Below are 8,582 nucleotides of genomic sequence, written 5' to 3'. Positions count from 1 at the left end.
TGCAGTCTTGGTTAACTTTTTTCTTGCTCTTGTTCCTTGGTTTTCTTTTAATTGTGTTTTCATTTAAGAAATGACTAATGCTAAGAAGCAAAAAGCAGCTTTAATTTCTTTTGGTTTTGATGCTGTGTTATTGGAACTCAATAAAGCTAGCTGCTGCTTGGCTAGAATGTCTGCTTTGGTTCATTTACTTTTTGCATGGTCATGCTTGGTTAGTTTTGCAAAAGTTTTCCAATTCTTAATTCTGAGATGTGATTGGGAAATAAGTTGTGCCATGCTGTCTTTAATTGCTAGCCCTGTGCCTTCTGGCTTTTGGATTTCTGACCTGAGCCGTGGGAAGGAGTGTTCTGCACCTCCTACCTTTGACATACAAGTCCTATTAGGTGCTGTGTTGCGGATGCAATATAAAGCCAGACACTAAATAGGAAAGTATTGAGGAAAGTATTTTATATTTTCCAGGGAGAGGCCTGGACACAGATACAGGGGAACTTAGGGAAAGCATCTGTCCTGATGGCCCACACTTGGTTTGGCGTGGTCTGCTGGCCTCTGCCGTAAGGACACAGTCGTCACCTTGGCTCTCCACAATCAGGGTCAGCCCTGAAAACTTTCCACCCAGTGCTGCTGCAGAGACCTTGAATCCCACTTTCCTTCCCAGTTCTTCCAAAGGAGCAGACGGGAATCTGCCTTCCCCAGAGTTCACCTCTTGTCTTTTACGGGCTGGGGGTGTGAAACCAACAGGGTAGCCCCTGGCATGGGAAAATCTGTTCCTTGGAGCTACCTCCCCATTCCTGCTGCTGTCTCGCCCACCATGGCCCTTCCTCATTTCTCACTGCTTGGGGACCTGCTGCTGCTCCTGCTTCTCAAAACCACTGCAGCTATGGATGAACGAAATACTTAAAGTATGAATGCTGAGTTAATACTAGTTCTGAGAAGTGTTGATTAAGTAACCTCTCAAATGGTTTTAAACACCATTCTAGGTTTGCTGAGTTTCAAGAGGACCAGGTCTGCTTTCATGGCTCTGTGCCTCCTGACCACCAAATGCTATCCCATGCTGCTTTGATTCCCTAGCTGCTCTGGCCACCTTTCTGACTTCTGTGCTTGGGCTGTGATGCCTAGAAGCAACTCTCAGCTTTAAGAAGTGTTATAAAGCTGAACTCTTTCCTTACGTTTTACTTCTGTGTTCCAGAAATATGGACATTTCTTGGGAGGGACAGACACGCAGAGACTCTGCACCTCCTCTCTTACAATTCCAGACACCGCTGCTTAGTGCTGCCTGTTCCAGCTGCCCTGTCGTACAACATGTGCTGTTGAGCTCTTCGTCTCACAGGGAGGTAGGAAGCACTGAAGCATGATCGTTCAAATTGGTTTGTGGTGCCGTTGCCCAGCAGATGGCTGTCTGGGGCCGCCGGCGAGATGGACAAACCTGCAGGTCCAGAGGCAAGGTCAGCGGCAAGGAAGCCAGCACTGCAGCTGCTGTGTCCACTCGTGGAGCTGCGACTTTCCGATTCGGCCTGCAAAAGCTCTACCTCTCTGTCAGGGCAGACGGGCAGCTGGAAGGCAGGAGCCTCTTCTGCACAGCTGTCCTGCTGAGGAAGGCAGTGATCCTCCGGACTTGGTGATAACCAGTGCTGAGGTGGAACGGGGGGCTGGTTAGGAGCCATGCAGCATAGCTAGCGCTCCCTCCCATCCCAGTCCTGTTAGTCTGGAGTGCTGCAGCTGTGGAAAACACGTAATTCCGGGAAATCCAACCAAGGGCTAGTAACGTCCTGGATTCAGTTGCTGGGGTTAAGAGCACAGCTTTTCCATTAGCGCACCCAGGAGCCTTCTCTGTGTGTGCTGGCCCCTTGCTTGCTGCTCCAGCACTTACCTTGGCCGTGCTGTCACCAGCTCAGGCTCGCCTGCCCGTGGCCTTAAGCGCTGTCTGCTCTGAAGGACTGAGGCATTCCCTCTAATGCTTCAGTTGTTGCTAGTAAATGCAAACTATCTCCCTTCTGCCAAACTGTCTGTTTTAATGCTTTATTTTTTTTAAAAGCATTTCGGATCCTTTTTTCCAATTTCAGTTATATTCTCCCTAGTGTGAAGTTTTTGCAGAGCTTTGTATTTTGCATGATAAAATCCTGGCTGTTTAACATGCTTGATTTTGTTTGGTGCTTTTAGATAAGTAAAATATAGAAGAAGGCAATCAGGAGTGAGGGGCTGCTTTCCAACAGCAGTGGTGGGAGAAGAGGAGCTTCAGGATGGCTGAGCAGACACATCTGCTTGCTTGTTCAAAAACTGAAACCCAGGCACCCTGAAAATGTTTAAAAAGCTGCTTGTGTCTCTCAAGACTGCTATACAAAATTTGCCAAATCCTTGCCTTCTGGTGTGTGCAGCCTCAGAAGGAGAGAGGGATTTTAACACAGGTACAATTTCCTGAACACTGGGGACCCTCTTGCTTTCAGAAGTCCAGATCTGCATTCAAACATTATTTTCTAATTACCCAGCTTCTGGTGGGAATCGAGGTAGCATATATCCAGGTTAATGGTACACAGCAGCAGCTGGTTAGCTGGGTCTCCGTACCAGCAAAGGATACTGATGGCGTTTGTCTTTATGCTGCTTGTGCTGATAATACACATTTCTTCTATATCAAAATCAGCATGGAGTTCCACAAAATTCTTGTGCTGTACATCTTCCTGGCCCATCCTGCTTTGGTGCAAGTGATTTTTCTGGTGGTGATTCAAGGTGCCTGGAAGTATTCCAGAAGTAATCCATGATACATAAATCTTCCATGCTTGCATTTCTCTGCCCATTGTGGGCGAGTGGCTTTTGTGTACACTCAGTGTTGCTATATTGACAGAAAGGTCCTTGGAATATCCCTGATAAGTCAGCCTTGATCAAATTTGACTACTTAAAGGAAGCTGTCTGTGGGCGGATTACTACAGACTCTCCGGTTAGGAAGGGACATTGCATGGTAGATCTTACAAATGGTGAGTACTGTGAAGAGGGTGCCTTTACTCATATTTCTCACAGCACAAGACTTACAGTGTGTCCAGTGAGGTTATCAAGCAATATTTAAAATATGAATACTTTTTATATATCATGTGCAACTAAGCTAGATGGGTCGTTGCTACAGAATGCAAAGCGCTTTAAAAAAAATCATGGAAGAACAGTTCATCAACAACTACTGAAAACTGATACGGCTACAAAGTCTTGCACAAGGAGTTCCTGGACTGCAAGTTGATAGGAACTGGGAGAGTGTGCTAGGGAAGTCACACCGCGTGCTTTATATCTACTGTTCTTTCCCTAAGCATCTGCTGCTAGCCACTGTCAGGCAGAAGAGTAGACAGACTTCCGATCTGATCTTTGATAGTTTGGCTGCTGTTCTTCTTATGATATGATGGGCAAAACCCTGAGCAGTTCTGTGGGATCTGCGCACAGGAGGATGGGCTGGCCATGTACCTTCTCAGTAACCACATAGACAAGGACACCGCACCAGTTATGGATTTGCATGTGCCCTGTTGGTCTCTAAAGGTTCGGTTTCCCATTTTCACATTGTTCTTAGTATCTGCTGCCTCCTAGGTAACAGGACTCCTATGTCAATAGTCTGTTTCTGCAGCTGAGGGACCAGCCTTGTGCACAGCCTGAGGAAAGCGGCTTTCACCACTAGACCGACAGAGGAGTTGAGGTTGGAAGGCATCTCTGCAAGTGGTCCGGTAGAGCCCCCCTGCTCAAAGTAGGGTCCACTAGAGCAGGTTGCCCAGGACCGTGTCCAGTCTGGTTCTTAATATCTCCAGGGATAGAAACTCCACAGCCTTGCGGGGCAACCTGCGCCGGTGTGCATCCACCTTCACGTCAAAACAAGCTCTCTCTTATGTTAAAGTAGAATTTCCTATATTTCAGTTTGTGCCCATTGCCTGTCACTGGACACCACCGAGATGCGTCTGGCTCCACCTCCTTCTAAAATCCCTCCTGTCAGGTGTCCATACACATTGGTAGATCCTCCTGGAGCCTGCTTTTGTCTAGGCTGAACAGTTACAACTCTCTCGGCCTCTACTTGTATTGCAGATGCTCCAGTCCCTTCATCATCTTTGTGGTGCTTTGCTGGACTGCTCTGGTATGTCCATGTCTCTCCTGTTCTGGCCCAGGACTGGACCCAGCACTCCAGATGTGGCCTCAGCAGGGCTGAGTGGAAAGAAGGATCACCTCCCGTGGCCTGCTGGCTATGCTCTTCCTAGAGCAGCCCAGCAGGCTGGTGGCTGCCTTTGCTGTGTTGGTGGCCCATACTCTGCCTTTTCTCTACCAGGACCCTCATGGCCTTTGCTGCATGGCTTCCCAGCTGGTCGGCCCCTCCAGCGTCAACTCGTGCATCAGGTTATTCCTCCCCAGGAGCAGGATTTTGTACTTCCCTTGGCAAACTTCATGTGATTCCTGTGGTCCAGCTCTCCAGCCTGTCAAGGGCTCTCTGAATGGTGGCACAACCCTCTGGGGTACCAACCAGTCCTGGCTTGGCATCATCTGCAAACTTGCTGAGGGTACACTTTGTCCCATCCTCCAGGTCATTAATGAAGATGTTACCCAGTAGTGGCCCAAGCACTCGCCCTAAGGTGAGTCCACCCTAGCGACTGGCCTCATCATGAGGCACCGGGACTTCATGCCAACCCTTGGAGCCTGGCCACTCGGCCACTTCTCAGTCCACTGATCTAATCTGTACTTCATCAATTAGTCCAGGGGGATGTCATGGGAGACAGCATCAAAAGCCTTGCCAAAACCAAGATAAACAACCTCCACTGCTCTCCCCCCTTCCGCTGAGCCAGTCATCTCACCACCGATGACTTTCCTGCTGGTTTCAGGGGCCTCGGATTGCTGAGGCTGCTCCTGCCAGCAGCCGTAGAAGAAATCCCACAATAAACTGGTGGCTCGCATTTCGGAGCTGTCGCACAGCAAGTGATCTTTGACCACGACCAGACCCATCCCTTCCGGCGGCTTGCAGGCCTTGCGCAGGAACACACCTCACACACGCAGCGTGGGATGGTTCTCAAGACATCTCCCTTCCAACCATGGCGCGTGACTGCGCTGCTTGCTTGTACAGGCCACGGACGAGAATGCCTGCTGAGTCAGCAGCACACAGCCACGTGCTGCGGCCCTGTCCCCGTCCGCAAACAGGCGCAGCCGCCCCTGCAGCTGCTGGCTGGGGACTTTTGCTCCTGACGCAGAGGATGGCAGGGAGATGCTTGCCTTGCGGCCGGGGGTTCCCGCAGGAGAGGCTGTAGGGATTGCTGGGATTCCTGCCCCTGCCCCGCTCTCCGGGAGGCATTTTGGGTGAAGCGACTGTGGGCAGCCGTGCTCATTCACAGTGGCGCCTGCTCAACGGCTGCGGACGTGGCTCTGTCCGATCCTGGTTTACGCCACGCTTTGTCCTTCTGCCCGGTAGACCCTGCCCTGAGAAAGCCGCCCAGTGAAGGAGAGAGAACGGGCTGCCTGATGCTGGATGCTTGAAATGGAAAACTATTTCTAATTTAGGGAGATTTGTGTATAAAACTGAGGACATTTTCCACTACCTCAATGTGTTAGAATAGTTCTGCAAGTGTATCTCAAACCTGGTAAAAATGTAAACCTCAAGCAGAGGGTGAGCAGGATTTTTTACTAAGTCGTCTCTGAATTCACACACTTTTGTTTATGCTCAGAGGGTTCAGTTTAAGCAGTTTATAATGCACAGGTTCTCCCTAGGCTTACTGGAAGCCTGGCTGTAAAGATCAATATCAAAGTTACAGCAACAGGCTGTAGATAAGCTCCACTTCCCTTTGCAGGTGACAGTCTGCATGTAGATATGCTGAAGTACGCGCTGCTGCTGCTAACCCTCAGCACTGCCGAGCAGAAGCCTATGATGTTAATCCATGCAGCGATCTGACTTCCCTTCTTTGCCAGAGACCTGAGCTCGGGCTTCTCCAGCAGCGCTGCCGTGGCTCCGGGTCTGGGAGAAGTTGCACACGAGCTCTGGATACCAAAGTCAGCTTTGAGCTGCCTGGCTGTGGATTCCCCGGGGCTGAAAGCATATCCTAGCAGCAACATTTCTTCTTGGTACTATTTCCTAATACTGTTTCCTAATAGTTATTTATTGCTGGCAGCTGTTTGCTCTTTCCTCTCTCCACTCATACCATCAAAAAATTCTAAACTGCGATTTAGCCTTGAATATTTGTCCCAGGAGACTGAAGGCAAGGACATAAATTCTCTGTCCCTTCCCAGCTTTAGTCCCTATGCAGATTTCAGCAGAACCAGCTGAAATGCTGAAAAGGTGTAAAATTACAGCACAGGCTAAGCCCATGTGATTCAGAAAAGCTCCCGACTGCCTGCATAGACAAATCCTAAAAAAATACTTCCCTATGAAACATAATCCTCCCACTCATCCCCCCCCTCCGTCCCCGCTCACCCGTGACTCCCTATCAATCACTGCCAGGCAATTATCTGCTTCGTTTAGTGCCTCCTGGCCGGAGCCAAAGTTCAGGAACTGGCAGTTGATGGCAGGAGATCACTCGGCAGAGGGAACTCGCTGTTCTCCCAGCCCGGCCACCCGTTTCCCAGCAGTGGCAGGCGTGCTTAGCTGCAAGGCACGGCGAGCTTCTGCAGGGTGCAGAGGCTTCTCCTGGAGAGGAGCGTGAAGCTGCACCGGGCAGGAGCTTGGAGCAGGATCTCCTCCTGCTCTGCCAGCACCCCGGGAAGCAGGCTTGCATCTGTTGCCCTGTGACGGGGAAGGTGCGGGGGCAGAGAGCCCCGGGCAGCCCTCCCGGCCTCTGTCCTTGCCCACTGCCCTGGTGGCTCCAGGTGGGGCAAGCTGGGCTGCCCCACATCCACCCTGCCTCCGTTACGCAAAAGCTGCATCGGGATGGAAAAGTTCAGTTTCTCCCGAGCTAGGGAGGTGCCTGAAGGTCGTTCTGCTTCTGCCAGAGGCACCACGGATGAGGCATGGTGACGCGGTGCCGGTGAGAAATCGGGTGCTGGTGAGAAACATTTGTCTCTCCCGAGATGAGCAATTCCTTGTGACATGGCTGAGTTCACTCGTGTGCTGATGATAAACTGATGGGTTTTCCCCATTTTCCTCCCTACGGGTCCAGCTAAGGGGATGAAGTACCCTTCTGTCCCGCACACCGATTGTCCCAAAGGCATGGATCACTCCTGGCTTTTGCAGATCAAAGTCTGTTCTTCCAGGACAACCCGTCTACCTGCATTTTCCAGCAGTACAGTCTGAAGATGTTTCTTTATGAAATCTGCAAATAAAAGGAAAATTTTTCTTTTTGTTTCCTAGTCAACTAGAATTGATTACAGCTAAGGTTACTCTTTCTGGAAAACATAAAAGCAAGCTATGAACCGCCTTAATTAGCCCAAGGATCTCTCAGCCCGAAGCTCAGCCCGAAGCTCGGCCCCCAGCGAGGAGAACCCAAGGCACAAAGCACCTCCCCAGGGTGCCGCCCCAGCACTGCCACCCATGGCCATGCACTGAGATTTACTGGGCTGGAGACTGAGCTGTGGGCTCAGTTTTCTGTATAATCACCTTTTGGATACCTTCCTGCTTTTGGCCTCTACAATACCCAGTGGCAGCGAGTGGCACTGTTTAATTACATGCTGCTGTGTCTAAGATTGGCCAAACGGTGATCTCACTGGTGTCGCTTAAACCTCATCTTGTGAGAAATAATAACAAGTTGTTTCCCCTTTATCTGTTCTGAAATACTTGGTGACTTTCTGGGCCCTTCTCCTCTGAGTCCTTTTCCAAGCTGATGATTTATTTAACCTCTCCTAGTACAAAACCATGATCCTCCTTTCCCCCTTTTTTGTATTTCTTTTAGTTTTGCATACCATTTTTGATGAAAATTGTAATCTAGGTCATAGTTTCAATACAGTCATATTGATATTTTCTATTTTATTATCTATTATTTTCCCCTGGGCACTGGCACAATTGGTTAATTAAAATTGCTATTGATTTCTAAATATATTGAAAAGTTTCTTTACTGAGTAGTTGGCTAATATTCTGTCTTCTACAGATTCTTCTATAATTAAAACCCTCTGGTCCATCATTTCTGGTAAATTTGAATTACCTGGGAAAAAACTCCCAACCTTTTACTAAATTCACAGAGCATTCTTTGCTGAAGGTGCTGTATACATTGGGAAAGAATGGGATTTTTAATTTAATCCATGCAACCTAGCAACATTTACACCATCAATAAACAGCTACTGTTTTTCTGAGCAAAAGATTGCCCAGCCCTGTCTTTATCCTGACTCCGTTGGCAGTGATGGTAATATTGACAATGCCCAGCCTACTGCATCATCTTCTTACTTCACGTCACTTTTATTCACAATTCAGCTCACCTGCTAAAGCTTTGCTCAGAATAATGATAAGATCTTGAAGTGAGGTGTCCATGGAAGATGCTCATTTGAGTTTTATGGTTAGTTTTAATTGTTAAAGGAGTTGCTTACCATAGTAGTCGTATGGCTGTTCTAGAGTCTCTGAAATGTGCTTGCTAGGAAACTTGAAATCTGTTAAAAGTTTGCTTACAAATATTTTCTGAAGGAAGATCTTTGGCAGCTGTGTGTCACTTCTGAAATTTGCCACAATT

Source organism: Opisthocomus hoazin, chromosome 11 (assembly GCF_030867145.1).
Source record: "Opisthocomus hoazin isolate bOpiHoa1 chromosome 11, bOpiHoa1.hap1, whole genome shotgun sequence".
Lineage (NCBI taxonomy): Eukaryota > Metazoa > Chordata > Aves > Opisthocomiformes > Opisthocomidae > Opisthocomus > Opisthocomus hoazin.
This window is presented reverse-complemented; position numbering follows the sequence as displayed.